Source organism: Lipotes vexillifer, unplaced genomic scaffold (genome assembly GCF_000442215.2).
Source record: "Lipotes vexillifer unplaced genomic scaffold, Lipotes_vexillifer_v1.1 scaffold998, whole genome shotgun sequence".
NCBI classification, from domain to species: domain Eukaryota; kingdom Metazoa; phylum Chordata; class Mammalia; order Artiodactyla; family Lipotidae; genus Lipotes; species Lipotes vexillifer.
The window spans coordinates 740895-749405 of record NW_006781565.1 but is presented as its reverse complement, the minus strand read 5'-3'; positions in this window follow the sequence as shown (position 1 = coordinate 749405).

The following is an 8511-nucleotide window of genomic DNA, read 5'->3' as shown; positions in this document are numbered from 1 at the left end:
GAACCAATACCAGCAGGCACCTATCTCCTGGTTTCTTGTTATGTAGGAAAAATAACCCTCATTTTGTTTGACACTTATATTCTGTTACTTGTAGCTGATGATGTTTTAACTGACATGTGAAGACAATCAATTCATGTTTAGATCTGTTGAGTTTTAAATGTGATGGGAAATCCAGATAATGTGTCCAGGAGACAGATGGAAATATGATAGAGATTCTGGAGAGAGGTTTGGACTGTAAGTTTAAGTTAAAAATTCATCAGCAAATGTTGATAATAGAAACCAGTGGTCTCCAAACTTTTGCTCACATGTTCCCTAAAAGAATTATGAAAAAAAATATTCTCCCTTGCACATTTCCCCCAATATTTTATTATGAATATTTTCAGGCATACAAAAAAGCTGAAAGAATTGAGCAGTGAAAACCATATACTCGCCACCTAGATTCTTCTATAGCTGATTCACTTTGTTATAAAGCAGAAACTAACACACCACTGTAAAGCAATTATACTCCAATAAAGATGTTATAAAAAAAATTCCAATCAACTTTTATCATGATTTACAAGAATCAATATCTAGTGATGTATAACATTTTTGTATATTTCTATTTTTGTGACATACTGTTGGTAGGGCATACGTCAGTCAAGCACACCCATACGTAACTTATTTCTAGTTTATTAAAAGTCATATAATTCCATCTGCATCCTCAAATTACCCTTAAGGCATTTTAGTAGCATAGTACACCCAAAAATGTAATATACCAGCATTTTTGCTCATAACAAATCAGATTTAATATTACGCTTTATCAGATTCAATCTTCAGTTTGTATTATTGCAGATATTATTCTACTTTAAGAAATAAGCTGCATTTAAAATTTTAAAATTCACACCAACTCTCATCTCCGTTTAGCAAATGTCTGCTTACATCAAAGAATATAGAAAGCCTTCAAGTAGCCCTTATTGTGAAAATCATAGTTTTTTGGAACTACAACAAATAGTTTGAATTAATAAAAACGTTTGAACTTAAAAAAATTTTATTTTACTTTAGTTACATTACTTACCTCTACATCTGTCCATTTGTCAGCCTATCTTATTTTTTATACATTTCCAGATAAATTTTAGACAATACATTTTACCCCTAAACTCTTCCGAATGAATAACAGTAACTATAGTTCAAATATTTGCTTATAGTCTTTCTTTTTTTAGATAAAATTTATCTGAATGAAATGTTCACATTTTAAGCATACACTTTGATGATTTTTGACAAATACTTTTGCCTTTCTAACTCCAAACCCTATTAAGGTATAGGACATTACTATCACCACTGAAAAGTTCCCTTGTACCTTTTCCCAGTCAATCCATGACCCCACCTCTCCTAGAGAAAACTACTGTTTGGTTGTTTTTTTTTTTACTATAGATTAGTTTTTCCTGTTACACAATATTATATAAATGGAATTGTACAGTATTTACCCCCACACATTGTTGACATATAAAGTTATTTATTATAAGTTTGAGTATATGCAAAAGATGTCATTTCTGATGTATTTCAAATTTTGACATTTTAAAAGAAAATGGTCACATCTCTCATTTTGATGCATTCAATGGAAACTAAATACCAGTGTGATCGGCTACCAACCATCATCCATTTCTTTTCTTTTATCAGATTTGATATTTGAAATGGCAACATGAAATTTTTGATCAAGACTTGTAGCTGATGATATCTTCAATTTTTAAACATTCCTCATTGATGAGAAACTTAATTCAAAATAATTTTTTAAATTGAGGTATAATTGACATGCAACATTATATTAATTTTGGGTGTACAACATAATGATCTAACATTTGTATATATGCAACATCTATTTTAAAAAGTACGTGAAAAAGCTCCTCTTTAATATGGTGAAAATTTTATGTCTTTCTTTCTTCTTAAACTTGTATTTTATTTCACTTTTTCCATAAAGTGTAATCCTAAAGCAATGCATTTTTATGTGTGAAAGATTTTTCTTGAATGTTCTTTTATACTTGTTAAAACAAATATTATTATATGTTTATTAAAAGAGATTAATGTTTCCTTCTGAGACCATAAGGCTCTGAGTGTTAATTAATTTCTTCTAGGCTGAGTTATCATTAAAATTATTCTTAGTATACAATTAATTAAAATAACAAATACAATATAAATAAGCAATCATTAAACATAAAATATTACTGGAAATGCATCTGTTAGTGAGATTGGTGGGGTTGGGATTTTTTTCTACTAGTTCATATATCTATGAATGAATATTCCTTATTGCTAGAACAATACAGGGCTCAGCATAAATTCCCTTAATATTTTTTATTGCTTTGATATTAATGCGAAGAAACTTTGTTTAGACAAATAAGTAGATGAGGAGGGAAGGAGTTGTTATAGCAATGTCAATCAATTCTTTAAACCCCTTCTGAATTGTATGCCCCAATTCACATACTGATCTATCATCAAAAACTATTTCTAATGATCAATCAGCTGACAACTTTAGTGTTTCTTCAATTTTATTTAAAGCATAGCTGGAACCCTTCTAACTTACAAGAGCATTTGCTACCCATGTTATAGTCATTCACTATATTAATGTCATTGTTAGTGGTCTCAATACCTAAGGAATTTTTCAAGTTGCTGGCCAAAAGATTTTTATATAAACTCAGGAGAAATGTACTGTAATCGGATTTCAGATGAGTGAGAGGTAGCTTGTGAGGGAAGACACCTTGATCACAGGCATATTCTGAGGCAGATTGATTCCAGGAAGGAATACACGTGGAAATTGAGGATCTGGAAAATTGATTCTTTTAGAACTATTCACGTGGGAGTACCCTCTGGAAAGATTTCTTACATTGCCATTATATGCATGCCCCAGAGATAGGAGGCTGTTTTAGGCCACAAGGATGGATGATATGGCCAGGGAGAATGTGAAAAGGGTTGAGAACAGAAACTTAAGAACAACAGCAATTTAGGAAGTGGGCAGAGACGTAACACTCAAAGTAGACTGGGAAGAAATGACCAGAGAGGTAAGAGGAAACTCAGAAGAAAGTGACGTCACAGAGGCCGAGGGAGAAAAGAGCTTCTGAGGAGGGAATGGCCACCGTACAAATACCTCAGCAATAATAGGTGGATTATAGTTCACTGGAATTGGTATTATGGTAATTTAGGGCCTTGACAACTGGTGTAAGAGCTATTTCAGAATAGCGGAGGCGGCTGTGCTGGAGCCAGACTGCAGTTTAGGAGTGAAAGCAGAGTGGGGAGCTCACTATGATTGCCCTTTCAGGAAGCTTAGCTAAAGGGATGGAGCAAGATGAAGGGGAAGCAAGTTTTCCTTTTTTCTTTCCTTCCTTCCTTGATGGGAAAGATCTGGACATGTTCTTAGTCCTTGAGGAAGGTGTCTACGGAGAAAGAAAGGTTGAACAAGAAGTAAGGCAAGGGCAGAGTCTCGGAAGAAATAGAAAGTGGCTGAGAGCCAGAGCGCTGGTGGGGATTTATACCTGGAGACAGGAGAAAATAGGTACGCGTGGAGTTGTAGAAAGATTTTGTTTTCTGTATCTCCTAATCCCAATATTTGAACTCTCTGTCATCTGATTTTGCGGGCGGTGGAATATGCTGCTTGGATTTTCGTGTCTCGCCTCCTTGTGTATTGTGTGATTTTTTTCTTCTTTCTTTTCTTACTGTAAGCTGCTCATTTTCCTTGGAAAATTGTAGAGATTCTTTGAGTGCTCAGTTGAGGTTTCGTTCCTCCAGAGAGGGTATACTTTGACTTCTGCAGATCACCTTAAGGCACTACCACAGAGTATTAATTCAGATAACAAGTGTGTTTACCGGCTGGCTTTACAAGTTCCCTGGGGAGATTTCCCCCTACTCACCATGATCAAAATAAGTACATATCCTTTTGCATGATGGGATTATTTCCTATCTACTCGTACCTTGAAGGTGTAGCCCTTGGGAGGGGACACGAGGTTTGGGTGGGGTCTCCTAATAGACCCCTTACCTTAGTGGGATCTCAGGCTTTACTTCATGAACCCCAAGTCTTTGCAACTCTTGAAACAGAAACTCGGGGCCAAAGCTGGTCTTGGTAGCTGCTTACTTCCTTGGGTTCTTGCTTTCACTTCATTTTGGCCTTTGTAGATTCCCTTCCTTTTGTGCTAGCTAAGCAATGTGTGTTTTAAAAGATGCTTAAATATTTTCTCCAGTGCTTAGTTTCAATGGAGAAGGTAGTTCAGGATATCAAGTCTGCCCTAGTACTGGAAAAAGAAGCCCAATGTGCCCACTGTTGATTTTGGTTTTGATAAGCAGGACATGAGCAGTGTTTTGACTGCTGGGTTTGCAGCATATTAATCCTGTTGCTATGCAGTTGTTACTGGAAAATAGTCTGTGGGCTCAGGGTTTCTAAACCAACCATGTCTGGATACCTAGAGAAGGAAGGAAGGTGAGGGCCTTGGTTTGCTAATTACAAACTATCTCCATGGTCACAGGTTACTGAGCTCTCCTCTCACAATGTTTTCCCAGCAGCAATCAGGCAGCTATGGCTTCCTCTCATTACTTTTCAGCTTCTGGTGTTTGCTGGTGAGAGGAAGGAGTGTATACGTGCTTGTGCAAGCATGTATGAAGCAAGAGAGGACTATGAAACAGGAGAAGGGGGCAAACTCAAAGGATAATTGATTGTTTCCACAGGACAACCTTAGGAGTAGGGAATAACATACTCATTTTAATTTTCACTTTTATAGGGGGATGGAGGACGGAGAGGAACATAACCAGTTCAGGTATAAGTTCTAAGTCGGAATGTTTATTGTATCTTCTAGATGATCCTCATGTGAATCATCTGAATTAGGAAATTAATTAATTAAAATTTACAGAATAATCATCTGGTATTATTTTGTAATATCTTTTTTTTTTTTTTTTGCAGTACATGGGCCTCTCACTGTTGTGGCCTCTCCCGTTGCGGAGCACAGGCTCCGGATGCGCAGGCTCAGCGGCCATGGCTCACGGGCCCAGCCGCTCTGCGGCATGTAGGATCTTCCCGGACCGGGGCACGAACCCATGTCCCCTGCATCGGCAGGCTGACTCTCAACCACTGTGCCACCAGGGAAGCCCAATCTGGTATTATTTTAATGTGATTTTTCTTTTTGTTTCTAAGTTTCAGCAGAAGTCCCAAAATACTGAGGGCAAAGACATAGGTACTTAAGGACCCTTACATTCTAAAGCAAAGTGAAAGATTATCTGTGTAAGCAGGGTTCTCTAGAGAAAGAGAACCAACAGGGTGTATGTGTATATATATTATAAGGAGTTGGTGCATGTCATTTGGAGGCTGAGAAGTCCCAAGATCTGCAGTGCTCAGGCTGGAGAACCTGGAGAGCCAATGGTGTAGGTCTAGTCCAAAAGCTGGTAGGCCCAAGATCCAAGAAGATCTGATTGTTTCAGTTGGGGTCTGAAGGCAGGAAAAGACCACACAGTTCAAGGAAGTCAGGCAGGAGAAGTTCTCTCTTACTCAAACTTTTTGTTCTATCTGGGTCTTCAACTGATTATACAAGGCCTGCCCACATTAGGGAGGCAACCTGCTTTACACAGTCTATCAATCAAATGTTAATCTGAACATAGACACATCCTCACAGACACATCCAAAATAATAGTCATCACACTATGTAGGACTTGCAAAAAGATGGAATGAAACCTGGTTCTGCCACCCAAGGGCATCCCTTATCATCTCGGCTAAGAGAAGTGTAAGAGTACACTGACAGATTAAAAAGAGAGGGTCAGTCGCACTCCACCAAGGAGAGCAGTGAGGGAGGGGATGCTTTCCTTCCCCAACTTCAAGTTAGCTGTAAGAGGCTTCAGGAAAACCCCTGGAGGGCTTGATGTATGTCCCCTGGAGTTTGGGGAACAGAACTGGTCCTTGACTCATGATAGGGCTACAATGAGAATGACAGGACCTAATGACACAAGTGTTTCCTGTGGACCAGACATGGGCCCTTTGGAGAGACCTGGACTTGGGATGTCCTAAAAGAGACCTTGTGCAAGAGGAGTTCCCAGCAGAGGTGGGGACAGTTAGAAGCCAGGGGCTTAAAGGATATTCATGATTGCATGGCTGGAAGGGGCCTTACCCAAATCAAGAGAGCTAAAGATGGGGAGGGGGCTTCAGAGACCCTGCAAAGTGGCCCTTGAGAGAAAGCAACTAATGTGGACATGTGCTACGTCTAGGGGTCAAGTAAGACCTTCTTTCTTTTGCTTGCTTTGGGTACTTGACCCTGGAGAGTGGGGGAGGGGGGAGGATGGGATAAAGAAATGGGAGTTACCACAGTCTCTTCCCTTCAGGCTTCTTAGTCTCAGATAGGCCCAGGCTAGGGCTGGGGGAAGTCTTAGATGGAATGAGGAGTGGGAGATTTGAATTATTCTGGACTGGGACTCTTATTAACTGGAAGGGACCAGGAAAGCTTTGGGAACTGCCTGAGATTTCATGCAGGGGTGGTGAAGGTGAGTGCTGCAGAGCAGATTTCCTGGGTACGTGGTGAGAAAGGACAAAGTTGCTTGTTTGCACCCTTCTGAGTGTGGAATGATACCTTCAGTGTCCTGAAAAAAATAACTTCCATTCTAGGAATTTGTACCCAGCAAAAATAACCTTCAAGACTACAAGAAACAAAAATATTTTCAGGCCAATAGAAATAGTCTTTGCCACCAAAAGACCTGCACTAAAGAAAATACTACAAAATGTATTTCAGGGGCATCCCTGATGGTGCAGTGGTTAAGAGTCCACCAGCCCTGAAGGCAGGGGACATGGGTTCGAGCCCTGGACCGGGAAGATCTCACATGCTACGGAGCAACTAAGCCCATGCGCCATAACTACTGAGCCTGTACTCTAGAGCCTGCAAGCCACAACTACTGAGCCTGCAAGCCACAACTACTGAGCCTGCGAGCCACAACTACTGAGGCCACGTGCCACAACTACTGAAGCCTGCACACCTAGAGCCTGTGCTCCACAACAAGAGAAGCCACTGCAATAAGCCCATGCACCATAACGAAGAGTAGCCCCCACTCGCCGCAACTAGAGAAAGCTGTCGCACGGCAACAAAGACCCAATGCAGCCAATAAATAAATAAATAAATAAATAAAAATGTATTTCAGGCAGAAGGAAAATGGTCCCAGCTGGACAGTCAGAGATGCCAGGAGAAATGAAGAGCAAAGAAAACAGAAAATATATGGGTACAGTAAGTCTCTTACATATGAACCTTCAAGTTGCGAACTTTCAAAGATGCAAACGTGCCCCTGTATACCAGCTGTTGTACTGTACTACTATACTTCTCAAGGTACTGTACCGTAAGATTAAAAATGTTTTATTTATCTTTTGTGTTTTTTTAATGTATTATTTGTGTGAAAAGTATTATAAACCTATTACAGTACAGTACCATATAGCCGATTGTGTTAGTTGGGTACGTAGGCTCAGTTTGTTTTACTTATGAACAAATTGGACTTACAAACGTCCGCTCAGAACAGAGCTCGTTCGTATGTAGGGGACTTACTGTATATCTGAATAAATAGGCAACCACGGTTTTCCCACTAAACATGGAATGCAAGCTTAATCAGTTCAAAAGTAATATTAAAGGAGGGTTGACAGGGGAACTCTTGAGGCAAATGACGCTTGGTTTACTCTTATGGTATCTGGTAGTTTAGTGATGTTAAATGGTGAAGACATGAGGGAACTAACTAGAAAGCCTTTTAAGATTCTTTTAAGGAGAACATAAGAGTTGGAAGGGACCCTAAAGATCAATCATTCTAATCTCCTCATTGTACAGCTGGGGAAACTGAGGTCCAGGGAGGTCATGTGGTTTGTTGGTGGTTAAGGCAGGGCCAGATCCCAGGTGCCCAGATTTCTCACCAAGGTTCTTTCAACTCATAAATGCCCATTGTCTTAGGTATGTATATTGAAATACTTCCATCTTCGTGCACTCACATTATCACTTTATCCATAATGAATCCCATTTGGCCATGTTTCTTCTTCACCCAACTTCTGAAGACTTTTTCGGAATTTAGAAGCAAAACTTTACTGTCATTTACAGACATGGAAAATTCATGGGGCAGTCCATGTTCAAGCTAGCTACGCAAGAACTACGTGAGACCCATCCAGTCTCACGTAGGGTTTTTGATGGGAATAATGTAAATAATAGACTTCATTGAGCATGTAATATGTAGAGCTCTATTCTAAGCTCATTACAGTTATTAACTCAGTTAATCCTTAAGACAACTGTATGAGTTATTACCATTTTAAAAATGAGGAAACTGAGGTACAGAGGAGTTAAGTAACATTCCCAAGATAAACAGTGACAATGTTTGGTTTCAAATCCCAGGGGTCTGGCTAGAGAGCTTACATTCTTACCCTTGCATTGGTCATTCACCAATGTTGAGTACCTACTATGTGCCAGGCACTGGGGATATTGAATAAGATACCTGCTTATGGGAGCTAATGGGCCAAAGGAAGCAGCAGTCTTTTAAAGGAGAAGTTCTAATATC